This window comes from Dendrobates tinctorius, unplaced genomic scaffold (genome assembly GCF_039654945.1).
Source record: "Dendrobates tinctorius isolate UK_male_01 unplaced genomic scaffold, ASM3965494v1 ptg000183l, whole genome shotgun sequence".
NCBI lineage: Eukaryota > Metazoa > Chordata > Amphibia > Anura > Dendrobatidae > Dendrobates > Dendrobates tinctorius.
In genome coordinates, this window is record NW_027361850.1 from 7,733,769 (window position 1) to 7,757,486 (window position 23,718).

Here is a 23,718-nt window from a genome sequence, read left to right on the forward strand (position 1 = left end):
GGATGCAATGCTCTGTGTACTCTCACCAGTTCGATTTCCTGTGGATCTGATTCATTAAGTAGATCTTTGAATATCTCTTGTGTTGCTTTCCATAACGCCTCAAAGGCCACCGTTTCAGAAAGGCCTTTAACTCTTATGTTGTTACGACGTTCTCTGTTTTCATGATCTTCTAGCACCGTGTGAATTGTATGTAGTTGGAGTTCATGGACTTTTAAAGAGTCTAGTACAGCGTTCGAACTTTGTGTCATGGCAACTTGCGAATTTTCCAATGTCTCAAGTCTGTGGCCTTGAAGTTTTAGGTCGTGTTTTATCTCTGCAAGTTCTTGTCCTATTGGCTCAAGAGCTTTAGACAATATACGTTTGATGAACGAACGAGTGACTAAGGCCTCTCTCGCTGTGCTGCCCATGTCAGAGTCACTCTCTGGTTCAGAATCTGAATCTTCTAATGAGGTCAAATCACGAAGCTTGGGTGGTTTAAGAGAATCTGACGGAACCGTTTGCTTTTTAAGAAAGTCATCCATGTCTGTTTGCGTAGTGGACTTTGTAGGTTTGGGCATGCTCTTTTGCGTTTTTACGCTGGATCTCCCCATTTTTGCAGTTATCTAAAGCAGAGAAGAATAGAGCAGTTTGAAGATTAGAATTCCTCTCGCTGGCTATGAATTTAGCTAATGTTCCATTTTATGCCCAATCTTATAAGTGATAAACAATGGAAAGAGATGTCGTTCTGGCTCTGGTCACTAGATGGCAGTCTATAACCACTTTCTGCTGGTTTTCCAGAGAATCCTCTCTTATATCCCTTCAGCTAGGTATAACATGGGTTAATTAGAAAGCAGATAAGGGGGGGAGGAAAGATGTAGGGACAGCACTGGTGGGGGGGGGAGCGCTTAATACAGATCTAAGGCTCCTTATATTACTCCCTTCTCTCCTCGCACCCCTCGGGTCAGACAGTCTCAGGCCCCCACTTGATTAATTGATTATCTCCTTTATTGCTACGGAGTTAGGGAGAATGACCATGCTCTCCTGATCCTCTGTCCCCTGAATCAGACCCCCCTGCTCAAGACACTCCGTCACCTTGCTTCTGTTATTTCAGCGTTACCTCAGCTCCCGGAGACGCTTGAATCCCTCAGATCTCTCTCACTGATTGCAGAGAGGGGAGGAGGCTGAAGCGTGCCGCTGCACGTCTATTCTAGGTCCCGGGCCGCGTGTCTTCTGCAAGCCCGACGGGACTATTTTCAATGCTGCGGCGTGATACACACTCTCTGTAGCCGTCCCCCAGCTATGAGAACAGTAGCGATTTTGTGTGTCCTGGTCTGGGGATTTCGCAATGGTACCTTATCTGCAGGGGAGGGTTAGCTCCGGGGTCTCTCTTATCTGACAGCCTTAGGTCAGGGGTGAAGTCTTCTGCCCGAGGCGATGGTGCTGTTAGCAGTATATCCTTCCGCCACTCCGGCAATCTCCCGCCTGCAGGGCCTCAGTTAGATGAATCCCTTCTTTATCCCGAACGTGACTCGCCACCCAGGGTCTATGCGATCCAGTGGGGTCCTGGTTTGGGTTGTAATGCGGGGATGGTATAAAAAGAAGGCTCTGGTGATATTAGAGCCCCTTTTGGTGCATTTGTCCGGGAGCTCAGGTTTCCTGCCCCTTTGTTCATTGTCATCCTCGACAATCGTATTCCCTACCTTCGTCGTCCTGAAGCTTGTCCACCGTCTGTTGTCGGACCGGTTGTTGGGCCAAACCCGCCATACGTGGGGGGGCCGAACCAAACCGGGAGCACCATGCTCTGAGCAGCCTACAGCACGCCACATGACTTCTTTCAAGTTGGGCTAGGTCCACCCGGACTACTCTACGGCGTGTACCTCCCACTACTCTCCCCTTGTCACCCTCAACTGTCCGGAACGCCATGACCGAGGCCCTATGCCTACCAGGTCATCGTCAGCGCCCACCTATACTTCTGGGGTGTCCGTGGTATCGGGGACCTGACCTAGGGACCACTGTCTGGTTCAGTACCTTCCTTCTCTTTGTCCTTCACTTTAAAAAGAGTCATGGTCGGCGTTTTTGTCATACCTCATACCCAGGACCTGTTGAACATTCTTATGCATATTACATATCAAACCAACTTTTGTATACCGTATACACGGTTAACCAGATTTTAATAATAGCATAAATAACCCCCTTTTTTTCTGCTTTTTTTTTTTTTACTTTTTCTTTAAACACAACTTTTCAAAAACAAAATGTGAGTACTCCCCCTTCCTTTAACATGAGCACTTTCCCGTATGCATCCCCGCTGTATCAGGAGAAAACAACAAACAAAATCATTTTTCTTTATCTTGGACGTGAAACTGTCCTGTAGGCTGCACAATGGTGCACCGAAATCCCGACAGTCTGGGCCATCTCCTGATGGCCGATGTTCCGCAAATAGCAAGGAACTCCACAGCCGTGGAGCTCCCGGGATGTCTCGACTGTTCCTGGGCCCCGACTGTTCTTTTTGCCCAGGGCTCAGGGGTCATCTCCCTCCTGAGAGATGCGTCAAAAGGGATAGAAGGGGCCGAAGGTGGTTCCACGGTGTGCGTTCTGTGCCATTTCTCTGCTTGGGAACCAGGCCCTGGCACGGGCCGGAGGGAACTCCACCGCCACAGCATCGTTAAATGGCAGAAAAGTCTCAGGGGCAGAGCCGGCCTCAGTCGCCCCTGCGCAGGGATTGGCACCTTCTCCACAGGGCCCAGTAACCCCTGGGGGTGCCCAGCACGGATGTTCAGTGACAGGAGCCTTAGGTCCCATATCCCCGCTGGGGGACAGCACAGGGGCCCAGCAGTCCACCACCGGTGGTGGCGTAGGCGCTCTCATTTCCGGTGATGCGATGGCTTCACTCCATCCGGCCCCAAGCTCCTGCAGTTCCAACCTGCAGGCAGGAGACCGGGGTTGTTGACTGGCGAGAAGCGGAGCGGAGAAGCTGGGGCCTGCTATTGGAGATGGCAGACGGCTCCGCAGAGGCGGCGGAGCCTGGCGACCCGGCCGAAGCCGCGATCTGGAGTGGGGCCGGCGCGGCCGCGGACCACGATGGGCAGGCTGCAGCCGTGGTATGGAGTGCGGCAGAGGTGGCCACGGGTACCGGTGAGCAGGCCACCGCTGGAACCGTGAGCGAGGCAGTAGCGGCCGCGGATGCTGCTGGGTAGGCCGCATAGCCTGGCGGCCCGGCCGCAGCGGCGTTGCAGGATGGGGTCGAAGTGGTGGCAGGTCTCGATGGATAGACCACCCCTGGAGGATGGAGCGCGGCAGGAGTGGCCATAGGTGGGTTCTGCGCCGGCGAAGCGGGACGTGGCGCCGCCGAGCGGGGCGGCTTGGGATCGTTGGCCGAGGCGTCGGTCGGCCCGGAGAGGGCCGCGGAGTCATCCAGAGCTGGGGACACTGGAGAGCGGGAGGCCGAGCCGGGAGGCCTGGGACCGGTCTCGTGCTCGGGACGTAGGGGCGGGACCTGCCTGCGGCACCACCGGCTGTGCCGGAGGTACTCTCACCTTTCCCGGCGCCGCGGCTTTCTGCAGGCTGTTCCTCCACTCTCTCAGTGGTCGGTCCGGGGTGTCGCCGGCCTCCACTGATCCTCTGCAACTCCCGCTCCCGTCGTCTGGCGTCCGCCGCTGCTCTTCATCCCGCCCTTCGGCAGGACCAGCCTCCAGGCCGGATAGTTCCGCAGGGACGGCCGACAACAGTTCCTCCAGCGGCCGCCCCGGGTAATCCACTTCAGCGCCAAACCCCTCCTGCTCGCAGGTCACCAGCATTGCAGGGGCACAGAGTCTCTTTCTGGTTTTCTTTTGCTGGCTCCAAACACAGTGCCAATTTGTATTCCACTCGGGCACCATCTTGCAAAATTTTCCTTTTCCGGATCTGCTCAAGAAAAGCCAGCGATCCAAAGTCCAGACTTTGTAATCCACAAGGAAAAAGCAACTTGGGTCCTTTGGTTCCTCCGACGCAGGCCTGCCGCTGAGGTTGGAGTATTGGCAGCGGCGATCCTGCCGACTACGCCAAATGTAGTAAGGGCCAGATTGAGGGGTGGTCCACTGCTTACCGCGCACAGACGACACAGAGACGAGACGGAGGCAGATTTTCGGATACAACAGGCCCGAGTTTTTTTGCCGTCCTCCTGACGACCATAGCAATACACCGCAGCACCTTTACAGCTCTCCGTATTCAGGCCCAGGTACCTGCACCTTCCTTCTGTCGTAGTGACGTTCCTCGCGGCTCTTTCACTGACGCTGCCCTAGGCCTATCTACCGCCAGCGCTTCACCAGTCCGAGGTCGTCATCAATTTGGTACCCCCGGGGCCTCGTCTGTTCTGCGGTTCTTCGTGTCGGGGCCACCCCCCTGACTTCTTTTCCCCTCAGTCCCCTGGTCGAGCTCTCCTCTACTGTTCGTTCTTCTTCACTGTCTCTTCTCCTCTTGAGCTCCTGCCAGGACTGGAACCCTCTCCTGTCCTATTTATCTCCCTCCTCGGGAAATCCCCTCCTGGGTTCCTGACTCCCCGCCCCCCATGACTAAGCGTTTTCGTAGCCTTAAGCTGCTGTCAAGTCCTGTTCTCATGCTCCCTCCTGCCATCTTGTGGTCAAACTTAGGTACTGCACTTCTTTTCCGTTTTCCCCAGCTGTTTCCCTTTTGTCATTACAAACATCCGTCTACAGTGCACCAACCGTCCCTTCTCCCTACAGACAAGTCCGTCCGTCAGGTCACCTTCCCTACATGCGTACCCAGATCCATGATATTGGAGGAGTGGGAAGATGAGGAGAAGAAACTAGTAGTACCGAGAGATTTCAGACTCCGATTGCCTTTCAACACAGAGGATATAAAGACCTGGGACGAGGTACCCAAGATAGATGTTCCATTGGCCAAGGTGGCAAAGAAAACAACGATTCCGTTCGAGGACTCCTCACGCCTGAAAGAGCCGATGGATCGCAAGGCAGACTGCTAAAAAGATCCTGGGAGTCTTCGGCAGCCATAACTCGAGCCAACATTGCAGCAACGTCTGTGGCCCGGTCCATGCATTTATGGGTGGACGATCTGGAGGAACATCTCAAAGCAAAAACTTCCAGAGAAGTCATACTTAAGTCTCTGCCTCTGCTAAAACTCGCAACAGGGTTCAAGGCGGACGCATCAGCTGAGTCAGTGCAATTCGCTGCCAGGAGCGAGTCATTATCTAATGCAGCCAGAAGAGCAATCTGGTAAAGACATGGTCATGAGATACCCAGTCAAAGAATAAACTCTGTGCCATTCCAATTTCAGGGGGTAAAGTGTTAGGGCCAATTTTAGATTACATACTAGAAAAGGCCTCAGATAAGAAAAAGGGGTTCCCTGAAGAAAAAACAAAGAAATACCAGCCGTTTCGTAGATCCCATCCTAGTCAGAAGACAGACTACAGGGGGAAAGGGAAGACAGGGAGATGGAGTTATCCCAAAGGGGGTAAGGGTAGAGACTCCATCTTCTCTGGCTCTGGGTCAGGCACACATAAAAAAATGACGCCATCAGAGTGGGAGGTCGGTTAAAGGAGTTTCTAGGGGGTTGGCAGAAAATGTCACAGAATCCTTGGATTCTGCAGACAATTGGCCAAGGTTAAAGGTTAGGCTACTTTCACACTTGCGTTTTTTTGCTGCGCGTTTTTTGCGCACACAAACGCATGAAAAAATGCATCATGCGTTTGTGTGCGTTCTTTTGCGGGTTTTGGTGCATTTTTTTAAAGAAACGCATGCGGTTTTTTGCGCATACGTGCGCATTACAATGCGCACGTATGCGCATCCATAGACTTTAATGGGTGTTTTGCTGTAAAAAAAAAAACGCATTGCGTGTTTTTTGGGGGCAAGTCGGACGCACAAAAAATGCAACAGGATGCATTTTGTGCGCCCGAGTGCACACTGCAAAAAACGCATGCGCTTACAAACGCGTACGTGCGCAAATGTATGCGCACATATGCGCACCCATGTTAAAGTATAGGGGGAAAACGCATGTTTGTTTGCGCTAAAAAGCAGCGAAAAAAAACGCAAGTGTGAAACCAGCCTTCGAATTCACCAACCTGCCGCCATAGAGGTTCGTAGTAGCCAAGTCTCAACCTCCTACTAGCCTCCCCTATGTTGACAGACATCCAGGAGCTTCTAAAAGTAAATGCAATCATCCCGGTTCCAACTCCAAAAAGAGGCAGGGGTCATTACTCGAGTCTCTTCTCAATAAAGAAACCATTGGGAGACTCTCAAACAATCATAAATCTCAAGCCCCTGAACAGGTGGATAAAATACAAAAGATTCAAGATGGAATCCATAAGATCCACAATACCCCTGATAGACAAGGACATGGTAATGTGCACTTTGGACTTGAAAAGTGCATACTACCATGTCCCAATCCACGCTTCCTATCAGAAGTATTTAAGATTTGCCCTGAGGAACCAGGGGATAATCCATCATTTTCAGTTCCGGTGCCTTTGGCCTTGCTTCAGCCCCCAGAATTTTTACCAAACTAATGATAGAGGTGGTCGCCTATTTAAGAAACCACGGCATAACCATACTTCCATATTTATACGACTTTTTAGTAGTAGTAGGATCCGAAGAGCAGCTCAGGATCGATTGCCACCTCACAATCTCCAAGCTACAGGAGCTAGGGTGGATCATAAATTGGGAAAAGTTAAAATTAGTCTCACAGGCTAGAATAAAATTTCTGGGAGTCATGTTAGATTCTCACACCAGAACATCTTTTCTGCCAGAGGAAAGACATGTCACGCTAATCGAAAGGATCTGCCGGTTCAGGAAGAACACGTGCTCCATAAGGGAAGCAATGAAGTTACTGGGTCTGATGACGGCATGTATCCCCTGTGTGAAGTGGAGTCAGTTTCACTCACGAGAGGTACAAAAGGAGGTTTTGCGGACCTGGGACAGAAGACAGAGTTCTTTGGACAGAAGGATGACACGGTCGCCTTCAGTGAGAAGAGCACTAAGATGGTGAGCCAACCCAGGAAACCAGAAAGTAGGAGTACCATGGGTTCTCTCTCCCTGTATCACCGTTACCATGGACGCCAGTCAGTTTGGCTGGGGCGGACACATAGAAGGAAGATACTTTCAAGGACAATGAAGTCCAGAGATGAAGACCAAGTCATCAAACTTCAGGGAGTTGTATGCAATATGGAAAGTTCTCTACCAGGCTCGGTCAGAGGTCAAAGGAAACAAAGGAACCATAAGTTGAGGATCCAAGAAAAGCACTTCTGAGCATCCGCGCTGCTTTAGTGATAAGAATTCTTCAGAAATCCATATAAATCTTTCAAGTTCTTTATTATATGTACTACAGAAACTACGCGTTTCGAGGTGACAAACCGCACCTCTTCTTCAGGTTACAGTACAGAGTTGTTTTTCTCTTATACAGGAAACAAAGGAAAACATGTGAAGGTGCTGTCCAACAATGTGACAGCAGTGGCGTTTTTAAGGCACCAGGGAAGCCCAAAACACCCGCCATTACAACAGATAGCAAACCAGATTTTCAGATGGGCGGAAAACTCGGTCGATTCTATCTTGGCAGTTCACCTGGAAGGAGCCAAGAACCAGGTGGCAGATTTCCTGAACAGGACAAAAATAAATCCCACAGAATGGGAATTGAATTTGGAGGTATTCAACATACTGTGCCAATGTTGGGGAACACCACAGGTAGACCTTTTTGCCTCCAGAACAAATGCAAAGGTCAGAAGATTCTTCTCACTGAATCCTCTAGACGGGGCAGCGGGGATCGACGCTCTGTCTCAACCTTGGGGAGAAGGGCTCCTGTACATCTTTCCACCCCTCCCGCTCATTCCGAGAACGCTCAGGAAGATTCTGAATGATGGAGCGACAGTGACCTTGGTAGTACCCTTTTGGCCAAAAAGAAGCTGGTTTCCTCTTCTAAACAGAATAGCGGTACAAAGACCCATCCTTTTACCGAAGAGACAGGATCTACTGCACCAAGGCCTGCTCCTCCACACCAACCCAGATGCACTCCAACTGTCAGCCTAGATCCTGAACGCCAAACACGGAGGACGTCTGGACCCTGAGAGCGTCATAGGCTATGTTGTGAGGCGAAATTTTAATCCTGCGCGTTCCAATTCACCAAACAATTTTGCCCCTATCTACATAATGGGGAAAAAGTGTATATGTATTGGCATCTGCAGCGTTGTAGCTACAGCCACAAAACTTTGCACAGTCACACGTCTGGACCCCGAGAGCATCATAGGCTATGTTGTGAAGCGAAATTTTAACCCCTCGCGTTCCAATTCACCAAACAATTTTGACCCTATCTACATAGTCTCACACAGTCAGTATCACACAGGATAGGATTAGATACACAGCTGAGCAGTCAGTAACACACGATAGGATTAGGTACACGGCTCAGCAGACGGTATCACACAGGATAGGATTAGATACACTGCTCAGCAGTCAGTATCACACAGGATAGGATTAGATACACGGCTGAGCAGTCAGTAACACACGATAGGATTAGATACACAGCTCAGCAGAAAGTATCACACAGGAGAGGATACTTGGATAATCGTTTAGTTAATTTGTGTTGCAAATCTGTAGTGTTGAATATATGATGTGAATTTTTTTTTATGTGCAATATAATCATTATAATTTATTATAACTAACCACAGTTGGTTACTATGCCCAGGCAATGCCGGGCTCTTCAGCTAGTTTATAATAAAATATGGAAACGATTCTGTACCTTTTCAGGAGAAGCCCCGATAGATACTACAAGTCGGGACATTCCCAGAAACCTTGACTTTCTCCAGTTGGGCTTTCAGAAAGGTCTTCGGTCTAGTACTTTAAAAGTACAGATCTCGGTTCTCAGCATTTTCTTTGATTTTTCTCTAACCGCACATCCCTGGATAGCGAGATTTTCTAGAGCCATACAGAGATTGAGACCCCTAGTAAAGGCCCCGTCACACATAACGACTCACCAGCAATCCCGACAACGATATCAATGTGTCAGGATCGCTGGTGAGTCGCTACATGATCGCTGGCTGATGAGCTGTCAGACAGCTTCACCAGAGATCAGCACAGCGACGCCTAACGAGCGGCGTCGCTGTGTTCGTTAGTTACCAGCGCACTGATGCAGGGAGCTGGTAACTAATATACACATCGAGTATCTAAGGGACGCACGTCCCTTAGATACCCGATGTGTACGTTAGTTACCAGGTCCCTGCATCAGCGTGCTGGTAACTAACGTACACATCGGGTTTCTAAGGGACGCACGTCCCTTGGATACCTGATGTGTACGTTAGTTACCAGCTGATCGCTTGTCTCCCGCCTGTCACACGCAGCAATGTGTGCTGGCCAGCGGGAGACCAGCGACCAAAGAAATGTCCAGGGCTTTCCAAAAGCGATCAGCGATACCGGCAGGGGGGTCGGTCGCTGATCGCTGTCACACACAACGATCTTGCTGGTGAGATCGCTGTTGTGTCACAAAACTTGTGACTCAGCAGCGATCTCGCTAGCGAGCTCGCTATGTGTGACGGGGCCAAGGAGGTAATCTCCACCATGGGACCTTTAACCTGGTCCTTAATGCCCTGTGTAAACCCCCGTATCTACTATCAGAGGATATGGACATAGCCAAACTCTCTTTTAAGACGGCCTTCCTTGTGGCTATCACGTTGGCAAAAAGGTTGGGCGAGATGCAGGCCCTATCTATACAGGACCCGTACCTACATATTTTTGATGACAGGATAGTCTTGAGGCTCGACCCATCTTTTCTCCCCAAAGTAGTATCATCTACAAATATGAACCAGGAAGTGGTCCTTCACTTGTTCTGCCAGCACCCTAGAAATCCAAAGGAAGGGGTCTATCATAATTTAGACGTCAGGGAGACAGTACTAAAATATCTGAAAGCAACCAAGGGTTGGAGACGAGACAAGAATCTGTTTATACAGTATGGGGGGCCAAAGAGAGGCTCTAAAGCAGCAAAAGCAACAATTGCGAGGTGGATAAAAACCATGATAATCTTAGCTTATAAAACACAGGGGAAAGAATACCCAGATATTCTTAGCGCCCATTCCACCTGAGCTATGTGCTACATCATGGGCAGAAAGAGGGGGGCCTCAACAGAACAAATTTGCAGGGCCGCAACTTGGGCTAATCTTAGCACTTTTGCTAGGCATTACAAACTAAATATTGTTTCAGAACAATTAGTGTGGCGCCCCCAGGAGTATGGTCGCCACAGAGGCATTGCCTTCCTCCAAGGGAGAGTGATGTCACGCCTGGAAGCAATGAAGGGTCTGGCAGTTAATCATTGCATGCAACACAGTTCCCACTCCGGGTCAGCAGAGGGAGCTCTGAACCCAGAACTGAGGGGAGGAGCTGTCTCTGGGGGCCAGGAAGGAGTGAGGGAGTTAGTGTGAGGACGGAAACGTGTGCAGACGTGGAGGAGACGCGCTGGTGAGACTGAGGAAAGTGGAGAGCTCAGTCCCAGTGATAGCGCATGATCTGGAGCCTGGTCCCCAAGGGTGTATGGTGTTATGAGCTCATTTTCTTCTTCACCTTTGATGTCCGATGAACTCCCTCTGCTGGTGAAAGGAGGTAGTGAAATTGATTTGGATGGGAAAAACCTGTCATCTGAACAGGTGGAGTGTGATTGGACATCCGGAATCTGAGTGGATATAAGGCCGCCGACGCCCTGCTGGGTTGCTGGTGATCCTCTCTGCTCTGAGCTCTGGCCTCCAGTTTAGTACTGTCTACTAAAGCTAAGTTTTTGCTCTGCTATTGTTCCATGAGATTTTGTCTGGTTTACTTAGTGTTTGTGTTCAGCCAGCCCTGGTTGGGACTAGCTGAACTCCATTTTTGTCTCTGATCAGTTGATCTCTTTGCTCTGTTTTCAGACTATACCTGAGTGCTGATATAGTGATTTTGAAGTCTAGTGACTTCAGGGCCTTTTCTATCAGATGTGTTGGACATTATTTTTTGGCAGGGTTTTTGCGTGATTGCAGACAGTTGCTTTTCTTTCCTGTCCTATCTAGTTAGTGAGGGCCCCATCGTTTGCTCAGCCTGTCTTTCTGTCTATGTTTGTGTTTTCATCTGTTTTCACCGTCAATACATGTTGGGGGCTGTCTATTGCTTTGGGGTCTGCTCTGGGGCAGTTTAGATTTCCCCTTTCTTTCTTTAGGTTTATTTAGTTCTCCGGCTGTGAAGGAGGTGTCTAGGACCACCGTAGGAACACCCCACGGCTACTGTTAGTTGTTGTGAATAGGATCAGGGGTCTGCAATCCGCTAGCTACCAACCTCTCCGGTTTTCTGGACTTAGCTTGTATTTTTGTTTTTTCCTCCTCCGGTGACTCATTCATAACAGTATGGATCCTAACGGTCCTGCACCAGAAACCAGAGGAACAGGAAGCTGTAAATGCTCTATTCCCACCTAAGACTCAGAGCACAACAGCGACGGGTGAGCCAAGAGAGATAGAGGGCTACAGCTGTCTGCCATACGAGGTAGTTCTAAGAGAAGATAAGGAGGAACTTCAGTGTAACACGTACTGCATGTACCTCAAGCAAGCGCTAGTAAGGAGACTGCACAACCCATCTGCCAGAGTGATTCCTGATTTGCTTCCAGGCTAATCAGCTCCTGTGCCATCTGTACTCAGGACCCTGGACTGCACTTGCCAAGTAAAGGTAAAGAAACTGCAACCTATTGTGTCCTTGCCTTCTTGCTGCAACCTCCCCGACACTGCTACATCTCTGTGCCTGACACTGCACCTTCCTTCCCAATACCCATCTACACTGCCCTGGGACAACAGCCCTGCCTGAGGAGGGTGTAACGGGGTCTACCAAGCTGGGGTACCTCTTTCAGTACCACCCAGTGTTTTCGGAGGTCCGCTCTGCGTTGGCTGGAGTCTGAATGAATGACGCTGGCTGGAATCCCTGGGTTACATGGGCGCATATAAAAGATCACTGCTTCTCCATGTATTTCCAGTCTGACAACACTTTACTCACAGGACACAGAATATATCCATACATATAACTGCACAACATATTCTGGGTGCTAAGTGGTTCTGTAACACGTAACACGGCTCCCTTTTTCAGCGACGCGATCGGCATACACAGTCTGATCCTCAACGGATCGGTTTGGGGATGACGGAAGTTTATGGGGTTGGTACAAGTTCCGTTTGTCGACTTAGTCCATCGGCGTTACCATTTTGTTTGCCGGGTCTGTGGTGGATGGTGAAGTCCAGAGTTTGTAGGGCTAAACTCCTCCGCAGCAATCTGGCATTGTCTCCGGAGTCTCGATTAAGCCAGACTAGGGGATTATGGTCCGTTAGGAGGGAAAACTGTCGTCCATACAAATATGGTTGCAACTTCTTGAGTGCCCATACTACCGCCAGGCACTCCTTCTCGATGGCCGCATAGCTCACTTCACGGGGCAGTAGTTTCCGACTCAGGTAAGCTATCTGGTGTTCTTGGCCATCCGGCCCGACTTGGCTCAGTACTGCCTCCAATTCAAACATAGAAGCGTCTGTATGAACAAGGAAACATTTAGTTGGATAGGGTGCGACCAACACAGGGGTATTGGTGAGGGCGTCCTTTAGTTGGCGGAAGGCTTCCACACACTCTGAGGTCCAGGTTACCTGGCGGGGTTGGTTCTTACGGGTCAAATCAGTGAGGGGCTTGGCTACACTACTGTAATTGGGAACGAATTTCCTGTAATACCCCGCTGTCCCTAGAAACGCCATGACCTGGGTTTTAGTGCGTGGGATGGGCCATTTGGCTATGGCCTCAATCTTGGCTGGTTCTAGTCGCTGTTTCCCACTTCCCACCCAATGCCCTAAATACTGAACCTCTGCTTTGCCCACGTGACACTTGCTTGGGTTCAGGGTGATTCCGGCCTGGTGGATCCTGTCCAATACTGTCTCTAGGTGATTTAGATGCTCTTCCCATGTCGCACTGTAGATGGCGATGCCGTCCAGGTAGGCACAAGCATAGTCCTCGAGACCATCCAGAAGCCAGTCAGCCAGCCTTTGGAAGGTCGCCGGGGCATTCTTCTTCCCGAATGGCATAACTCGAAACTGGAATAAGCCGAACGGGGTGACAAATGCTGACTTGGGAATAGCGTCAGGACTAAGGGGAATCTGCCAGTAGCCTTTGCATAGATCGATGGTGGTCAAATACTTTGCCCCCGCCAGCCGGTCTAACAACTCATCCACACGCGGCATGGGGTATGCATCCGCCACGGTTTTCTCATTGAGCTTACGATAGTCTACACAAAACCGTGTAGTCCCATCCTTCTTGGGCACTAACACTACGGGGGATGCCTAGGGACTATCTGACTCTTCAATGACCCCTAAACGCAACATCTCTTGTCGCATCCCCTCTCGTACAGACTCAGGGACGCGGAAGGGGTTTTCTCGCAGGGGGGTCTGATCCTGGGTCTCAACCTTGTGTTGTGCCAGGCGACTGTACCCCGGTCTCTCTGAAAACATCCTCTGTCGCAGCCTCAACAACGCCTCTGCCTGCTGTCTCTCCCGGGGGCCTAGGTCTTCACCCAAGTGTACCTGGTCCCATGTTTTAGACTGAGTCCTTTCCCCTAAGACATCCGGCAAGGGAAGTCCGGCTAAATCCTCTGCTTCAGGTGCACAGATGGCCACTACCTCTTCAGGACGCTCCCGGTAGGGCTTCAGCATATTCACGTGGAACATGCGGATAACCCTGGAGTCGTCACAATCGGCGACATTATAGGTTGTGTCGGCTATTTTCCCCACTACCTGGTAAGGCCCCTGCCATGCAGCTTGAAACTTATTCTGCTTAGTGGGCTCTAACACCAGGACCTTCTGTCCTATTTCCAAAGTGCGCTCTCTGGCCCTCCGATCGTACCATATGCGCTGGCGCCGCTGGGTCGCCTGCATGTTCTCACGTACAGCCTGAGTCAGCTCCTGTAGGTGGTCCCGGAATTCCAGCACATAGGGTACAATAGGTACCCCTTCTATGAGGCCCTCCCCTTCCCAGTGTTCCAGCACTAAGTCTAGGGGTCCCCTTACCCGTTTTCCCGTATACCAGCTCGAACGGGGAGAACCCCGTGGATTCTTGGGGCACCTCCCGATAGGCAAACAGGAGGTGTGGCAAGAATTTCTCCCAGTCCCTGTAGGTCCTGGTAAAAGTCCCAATGAGCTGTTTTAATGTCCCGTTAAAGCATTCACACAACCCATTGGTTTGCGGGTGGTACGGGGCGCTTCTAATGGACTTTACGCCGCACAGTTTCCACAGTTGGTTGGTCACCTCTGCTGTAAACTGGGTACCCTGGTCCGAGATAATCTCCCGGGGAAATCCAACCTGTGAGAAAACCTGGAGCAGGGCGGCCGCCACCGTCTCTGCCAGTATGTTAGGTAACGCAACTGCCTCTGGATACCGTGTGGCATAATCTACCACTGTCAATATATACTTTTTCCCAGACGGACTGGGTTTGGCTTACGACCCTATCAGATCGACCGCTACTCGGCTAAATGGTTCCTCCACAATGGGGAGGGGGCGTAATTTGGCCTTGCATCGATCCCCCCTCTTGCCAATGCGCTGACAACTGTCACAGGTCTGGCAGTACTGACGAACATCATAGGTTACCCCCGGCCAAAAGAAGTTGTGTGTCAGACAATGCCTGGTGTGACTGACGCCGAAGTGCCCGGCCAAGGGTATATCATGAGAGATTCGCAGTAGCTCCTGCCTATACTTCTTGGGAACTACCAGCTGTTGTTTTATAGTGGGGCTCGTCCCTGTGTGGTGCTGCTCTGTGATCCGGTAGAGGAGTCCCTGCTTCCATACAAACTGTTCCCCTTCCAGTACTCCTCTCCCCTCCTGTGCCTTCCCACGATATCCCTCTAATGAAGGATCCTCAAGTAACTCCCTCTTAAATTCATCTGGGGTGGCCCAAGAAATGTCTCTGGCTATGGGAATACGTACAGGGCTGGGATGTCTTACCTGGGCCTCCTCTGAGTGTCATTCCGCCTCCGCAGCTCGAGCTTGTCTCCGGGTGGTCACAGGATAGGTCTCAGCCAGAGGGGCCACCGAGAATGCAGACAACATGGGCCCCAAGTCATTTCCCAGCAAGACGTCTGCAGGCAAATCCTCCATCAAGCCGACCTCAACAAGGCCATCCCCGACTCCCCAGTTCAGGTGAATCCTGGCAGTGGGTAGTTGATGTATAGCTCCCCCTGCTACACAGACTGCCACTGTCCGATCCGTCTTCTCTTGGTCCCGGACGAGATGAGGCTTCACAAGGGTCAAAGTTGCTCCGGAATTTCTTAGTCCCTGCATACGTTTCCCATTAACCCACACGACCTGTCGATGCTATTGTCGATTATCTGCCCGGGCTGCCTGCACTGGGTCTACTTCATGCAGCACTTCCTCCATCTCTTCCACCCCTTGGTTAGTCGTAGCCCCCAATGCCGGGTCAGCTTCGCCTTGGTAGCAGTGTACAGCAGCCCGGCTGAAGGTAGCTGTTCCTGCCTTTGGCTACTGGGTATGCTGAGTCCGGTTGGGGCATTGTCTTTGCAGGTGGCCCAGCTGACAGCAGGTGTGGCATCGCGCCCCAGGGGGACTGTGGTAGGCCGGGTTTCTAGCTGGTCCCCCTACAATCTTCGGTGGTTTGGGGCCCTCCAGGTCCAAGGGCGGGCCCCTAGTGTCCACCTTTGATCCGGAGAACTGCGGCCTCCTGGCATCATGATGTTCATCGGCCAGACGAGCGGCTTCCTCAAGAGTCGTTGGCCGCCTGTCCCAAAGCCATTCCTATGTCTCGGGGTTTAGTCCATTAAAGAATCGTTCTAACAGGAAGAGCTGGAGGACGTCCTCCTTAGTGGTTGCTTGGCTCACTTGTACCCAACTGTAGCAGTGACTGCCGTAATTTACAGGCCCATTCAGCGTGGGTATCGGTTACGCGTTTTATAAGTCCGCGGAACTTTTGGCGATAGTCCTCTGGTGTCAGCGCATACCGGGCCAAGATCACTTCTTTGATCCGCTCATAGTCCATAAAGTCCTCATCAGGTACCGTGCGATAGGCGTCCGCTGCCCGGCCTGTCAGCTTGCTGGCCAGAATCTGAACCCGTTCCTCCGGCTTCACTTGATGAAGGGCACACTGCCGCTCTAAGTCCTGCAGAAAGCCATCAATGTCTTCCTCTGCCTCCCCCAACTGTCGGAAGGCATTATACTGGAACTTTTTGTGGCTTACTGTTGAAGGTACCTGGTCGAAGGCCAGAGCTCCCCCTGCTCGCTGGCTCTCCTCTCTCCGCTCTGCCATCTCCATCTTGGCCAGCTGCACTTTGGTCCGCTCTGCCATCTCCATCTTGGCTAGCTCTATCCTGGTCCGCTCGGCCATCTTTTCCTTCAGATCAGTACGCACATCAGTCATCACCTCTCGTGATCTCTACTGCAGGGTTTAGGCCATAGAACGCCATTCTGTTCTTTACCTCCCTCTGGAATTCGGTCTCCTCCACGTTCACATTGGGGGGTGCTGCACTGTCGTGTTCCATGATGGCTGCTATCAAATCCGCTTTTGTTTTGCTGCTGGCGATCAACCCTCGGGCTTCCACCAGATCTTTTAATGTAGTCCTCTTTAACTTCTGGTAGTTATTTTCCATTCATTCCTTTCCTCCTGTAGAAGGGGTATCAAATCCCACTGCTGTCACCAGTGTAACGGGGTCTACCAAGCTGGGGTACCTCTTTCAGTACCACCCAGTGTTTTCGGAGGTCTGCTCTGCGTTGGCTGGAGTCTGAATGAATGACGCTGGCTGGAATCCCTAGGTTACATGGGCGCATATAAAAGATCACTGCTTCTCTATGTATTTCCAGTCTGACAACACTTTACTCACAGGACACAGAATATATCACACAGATACAGAGGGCTGGCCAATAGAAAAGCGGCAGGCCAGACATGCATTACAAAAGCCGCAGGTGGCCGGAGCCTGCCGATGTTTACTGTGGAAATTACAAAGGTGGGGGGAGGGCGGACAAAAGGGGAATGCTGATGCATTAGGGACATGCATCTCACATAGAACCTATTATCCATACATATAACTGCACAACATATTCTGGGTGCTAAGTGGTTCTGTAACACGTAACACAGGTCTATAACATCATTGCTGCACCACACCATCGGTCCCAGAGGATCTGTCTGCAGCGTCGGCTTAACATCTTCATTGCCGAACACCACAGGTGGCGTCACGAATCATCTATTCATAAACTTTATTCCATCACTTCACTCCCTTACATGGACGCCCAGGGCCACGGACCGGGTCACCGCTACTGTGACACTTCCCTGTGAAATACCGGCCCGGTACCGAGTACCCCACTGCCCTGGCGGGTGATCCATTTTGGCGTCACAAACAGGATTAACGGAGCCCGGTATCCCCGGGTCCTGTGTGCCAGAGACTGTGTTTGGTGCTATAGACTGTGTGCGTAATTGGCGCCATTGCCGCCATTATCCCGCTGATTGGCGTGCGCGGGAAGAAAAGGAGACAGACCTTCGTGGGTGGAGCCAGCCGAAAAGCGCGAAAGGAGAAGAGCGGGCGGGAAGTGAGAAGCTGAGGCCTGCAGTTCCGGCCTCCCCTGATCCAGCCGAGGAGCGGCATCCGGTAAGCCAGCGCAACCCCGTGGCCTGGCCCACGTTAACTAGGGGGGAGAGAAAATGTCTGAGGACAACGCCAATGCAGCGGCGGACGTTTCCGCTAACCTCTCAGCGTCGCCAGATGCAGGGTCCAGCGCAGCTGCGGCTCCAACAGCGCCACTGAATCTGGCAGCCAGCGCTGCCTCGAGGGAACCGCAAGAATCAGCGTCCACCTCAGCGGTCCCCATAATGCCGCTGTCCATGCCCTACATACCGGGAGCGGCCTGGCTACTGCAGTACTCGGGTGAGTCACATACCCTGAGTGAATTCAAAGAGATACTGTGCAGCTTGTTTGAAGTGTATCCCCTGTCTGAAAGTCAGAAAGTGAACATTCTTATTGGGCAGCTAACAGGTGCAGCGCAGAGAGAAGTAAAAGCCTGGCAGGACAATGATAAAGAGACTGTCAAAAAGATTCTGGTTAAGCTCAGAAGCACCTTTGACACGCGCACTGCAGCTGAAATAAAGATGAGATTCTTTGGATGTAAGCAGAGAGCGCAGGACAGTATACGGGACTATATTCTTAACCTGCAGGAGGCGCTGCAGGCATTAAAGTAGATGGATCCAGACAGTGTGCAGGATGGAGACAGACTGTTAAAGGAGCAGTTTATTGAGGGCCTCCTATCCAGTACCCACAGAGCACAGCTGCGCATCATAGCCCTACAGAACCCTGACCTAGACTTTGCAGACTTCAAAGACAGGGCTATCCGGGTGCTGCATGAACCCACTGTCAACCGTCCAGCGCCCCCAGGCGCCCAGCGATCACATACCACCATGAGGCAACATCCTTCCCTCTCAGCCCTGTGGAGACTGATGCACAGACTCTGGACAATGATCCATCCACGGAACTGTGTCTTCAGGTCCAGGAGTTGACCAAAGGTATGGCTGCACTTTCCAAGACCGTGCAGTCCCTGCAGGAGTCCTCTAAGGAGAAGATCCAGTTGGCCTCCAGTCCAAAGGATGTCCCGTGGATGCGGAAGAAGAGGATCCCGCCACTCCGAGGGAGGAACAGCAATCGCTATGACCAGAACGGACGTCCCATCTGTCGTCACTGCCACAAGGCAGGCCACCACGCAAGATTCTGTCCTTTAAACGAGTAACCCCTGGGGCAGAGGGCCAACCCCCAGGAGTAGGACCACAAGGCCCAAAGAACTGGCGAGCCAAGTATGTTAGGAGGGAGACCGATCCTCCCTGTGGTGATTGATGGTATCCCCATGAACGCTCTGCTGGACACTGGCTCCCAGGTGACCACTATGCCGTATATCCTTTACAAGCGGTATTGGGCTGACTCTGAACTTACCCATGGCCCAACTGATAAACTGACAGTAGTGGCCAGCAATGGTCAGTCTTTACCACAAGTAGGATGTAAAGAAATTACTGTTAAAGTGGGTCTGGTAGAGCTAAAATCTCAAGGTCTGTTCGTAGTACACAAGGCATACCCCCCATAAGATTTTGGGCAATATAGAATTAATCTTCAGCTCACCTGGTCCAGCCTGCCCAGTCCTCCTTTCCATGATCTTGGTGCACGGAATGAATCCATCCCCATCTGGGAGAAAATTCTTAGTGAAAAAAAAAACTTTTGTAGTTCCAGCACACGATATAGGAAAATTAAAAAAAGCCTTTATTTAGTCCATTATTAAAAATTACAATACCAAATGTAATAAAAGCATGTGCAGCCTACACATGCTTTTATTACATTTGGTATTGTAATTTTTAATGATGGACTAAATAAAGGCTTTTTTTAATTTTCCTATATCGTGTGCTGGAACTACAAAAGTTTTTTTTTCCCCCATAAGATTTTGTATATGATAAGTTAATGTCAATGTTGAAATGTAAATATGCAACTGTTCTCAGGTTTTGTGCCTACAGAGACTCTGTAAGAACCTGTATATAGTTCACCAATTGCCCAGGAATGGGACCATGGACATTGACGCATGGACTTATCGTCATAGGACTCCTTTTTGAGCATTTGGTTTTTGTAAATTTTTCCTTTTTGAATCTTGTACATTTAATTGTTTATTTGTTTATATTGGTTACATGTTTTTCTTCAGCCCAGGAGTGCTGAATTGCACTAGGGGGGAGTGTGGCGCCCCCAGGAGTATGATCGCCACAGTGGCATTGCCTTTCTCCTAGGGAGAGTGATGTCATGCCTGGAAGCAATGAAGGGTCTATCTGGCAGTTAATCACTGCATGCAACACAGTTCCCACTCCGGGTCAGCAGAGGGAGCTCTGAACCCAGAACTGAGGGGAGGAGCAGTCTCTGGGGGCCAGGAAGGAGTGAGGGAGTTAGTGTGAGGAGGGCGTCATGTGCAGACATGGAGGAGACGCGCTGGGGAGACTGAGGAAAGTGGAGAGCTCAGTCCCAGTGATAGCGCATGATCTGGAGCCTGGTCCCCAAGGGTGTATGGATACTAACGGTCCTGCACCAGAAACCAGAGGAATAGGAAGCTGTAAATGCTCTATTCCCACCTAAGACTCGGAGGCACAACAGCGAAGGGTGAGCCAAGAGAGATAGAGGGCTACAGCTGTCTGCCATACGAGGTAGTTCTAAGAGAAGATAAGGAGGAACTTCAGTGTAACACGTACTACATGCACCTCAAGCAAGCACTAGTAAGGAGACTGCACAACCCATCTGCCAGAGTGATTCCTGATTTGCTTCCAGGCTAACCAGCTCCTGTGCCATCTGTACTCAGGACCCTGGACTGCACTTGCCAAGTAAAGGTAAAGAAACTGCAACCTATTGTGTCCTTGCCTTCTTGCTGCAACCTCCCCGGCACTGCTACATCTCGGTGCCTGACACTTCACCTTCCTTCCAAATACCCATCTACACTGCCCTGGGACAACAGCCCTGCCTGTGGAGGGCTATAACATCATTGCTGCACCACACCATCAGTCCCAGAGGGTCTGTCTGTAGCATCGGCTTAACATCTTCATTGCCGAACACCACAGGTGTCATCACGAACCATCTATTCATAAACTTTATTCCATCTTTTCACTCCCAAACATGGGCGCCCAGGGCCACGGACTGGGTCACCGCTACTGTGACACTTCCATGTGAAATACCGGCCCGGTACCGGGTACCCCACTGCCCTGGCGGGCGATCCATTAGCTTTCGGCAGGAAAGCCTTACATGCAGTAGTCCCGCCCTAAGATTACCATCCTTTGGTACTTCTCCATGGTGCTGTCAGGTGGTGAACTGGAAAACGGTAATTGGACCTACCGGTAATTGTGTTTCCAGGAATCCATCCTGACAGCACTACTAGTTCCCTCCCTACTGCAAGGTTATTGGTATACATACTGATGTGACGTAACATTTGTATAAGAATTGTTAATAAAGTTCTTTTTGCATCCATCCAGCTGTGGTACTTTGGAAAAATCACTGATAGGTGATTTGTATCCGTCGCTGATTTTTCAACGGATATAAAAAACCTTGCTCTGTGTGTCGTGTCCGGCCGCCGGACAAAGAATTTCCAACGAATCCAGCTAACGACGGATGAAACGTGCGGCCATCCTTCGCTAATAGAAGTCTATGAAAAAAAAACGGATCCAGCGGCATCAGTCGCCGGATACGTTTTTTAAAAAAAACAACGGATTGTGACTGATGGCAAAAAACTGATATGTGAAAGAGGCCTTACCTGCATATGCTGTATAGTGGTAATCTGCAGGTAAATAGCATTTAAATCCTGTTTAGCTAACTTACCGGTGTGGCGGCTGCAGGCAGAAAATTAAAGGTCCTGATTCAACAAAACTGGCTACATTTACTCCAGCCTTGATGAGGGGGTTGCTGGAGTCAAAGGCTCCAGATTCATTAAGAATTGTACATCTCCTAATGAATCTGGAGCATCTGACAAGTGACTGGAGTAAGATTTCTGGTGTAAGGCATGCAGCAGCTCATCATGATTTAGATAAGCTGTGGCATCTCCAATTATGGCAAAGCTGAGACAAACTGGCATGAAAACACGAAATTGCAGCTTCACAAAAATTTTTTGCAACTTTTAAAGTGATTTTTCTGGTGTAATCGTTTAAATGAATCCGGGCCTAAGTTTTATCTGCCCTGCAGCTACTTGCTCCCCGTCATTGCAGCCAATTAGTTTATCTGAACTGAAAATTGGAACATTGCAAGAAGCAAGAAAAGAAGTTAGATGGCAAATGACCACAGGAAGTAAATCGAACGAATGGGCATGCTATAACCACCTGAGCTGGAAGCAGAGAGGAACACTAATAGTGTATATGTTTGAGCTGGTGCTAATCGATTTGCAGGACAGGGTCCATCAGCTACATCAGTAATCTGAGGCCACTTGGACAAGAGGTCAGAAAACCACCTCCTACCTCCCAGCATCCATGGCTCATTTTGGCTAGGGGCAACGTCATATGTGCATCATGTTGCACTGATTACATCACAACAGGTCGGCTAATTTAAAGAAAAGATGCCGATGCTATCAGGTAATAGGTGGTTCTCAGGGCTCCTATCCAGAGACCACAGGACTAATGACGTGGCTGATGGACTGGGTCCTGCTGCTCCTAGCCAGAGGCTACAGACGTGGTCAATGGACTTGGTTCTGCTGCTCCTACCCAGAGGCCACCAACTACTGATGTGGCTGGTGGACTGGGTCCCGCTGCTCCTATCCAGAGGCCACAAACTACTGATGTGGCCGATGGACTGGGTCCTCCTGCTCCTATCCAGAGGCTACAGACTACTGACATGGCCAATAGACTGGGTCCTGTTGCTCCTATCCAGAGGTCACAGACTATACAAATGGCCAATGGTCTGGGACCTGCTGCTCCTATCCAGAGGCCACCAACTACTGATGTGGCCGATGGACTGGGTCCTGCTGCTCCTATCCAGAGGTCACAGACTACACATGGCCGCCAAACTGGGTCCTGCTGCTCCTATCCAGAGGCCACAGACTAGTGATGTGGTCAATGGATTTGGTCCTGCTGCTCCTATCCAGAGGTCACAGACTATACAAATGGCCAATGGTCTGGGACCTGCTGCTCCTATCCAGAGGCCACCAACTACTGATGTGGCCGATGGACTGGGTCCTGCTGCTCCTATCCAGAGGTCACAGACTACACATGGCCGCCGAACTGGGTCCTGCTGCTCCTATCCAGAGGCCACAGACTAGTGATGTGGTCAATGGATTTGGTCCTGCTGCTCCTATCCAGAGGTCACAGACTACACATGGCCGATAGACTGGGTCCTGCTGCTCCTATCCAGAGGCCACAGACTAATGATGTGGTCAGTGGACTGTGTCCTGCTGCTCCTATCCAGAGGCCACAGACTAGTGATGTGGTCAATGGATTGGATCCTTCTGCTCCTATCCAGAGGCCACAGACTAATGATGTGGTCAGTGGACTGTGTCCTGCTGCTCCTATCCAGAGGCCACAGAATAGTGATGTGGTCAATGGATTGGATCCTTCTGCTCCTATCCGGAGGCCACAGACTAGTGATGTGGCCGATAGACTGGGTCTTACTGCTCCTATCCAGAGGCCACAGACTAATGACGTGGCCGATGGTCTGGGTCCTGCTGCTCCTATCCAGAGGCCACAGGTTACTGAGGTGGCCAACGGACTGGGTCCTGCGGCTCCTATCCAGAGACCAAAGACTAATGATGTGGCTGATGGACTGGGTCCTGCTGCTCCTATCCAGAGGCCACAGACTAATGATGTGGCCAATGAACTGGGTCCTGCTGCTCCTAGCCAGAGGCCACAGATTACTGATGTGGTTGATGGACTGGGTCCTGCTGCTCTTAGCCAGAGGCTACAGACGTGGTCAATGGACTGGGTTCTGCTGCTCCTACCCAAAGGCCACCAACTACTGACGTGGCCAATGATCTGGGTTCTGTTGCTCCTATCCAGAGGCCACAGACTACTGGCCTAGCCGATGGACTGGGTCCCGCTGCTCCTATCCAGAGGCCACCAACTATTGATGTGGCTGATGGACTGGGTCCTGCTGCTCCTATCCAGAGACCACCAACTACTGATGTGGCCGATGGACTGGGTCCTGCTGCTACTATCCATAGGTCACAGACTACACATGGCCGACGGACTGGGTCCTGCTGCTCCTAACCAGAGGCCACAGACTACTGACATGGCTGATAGACT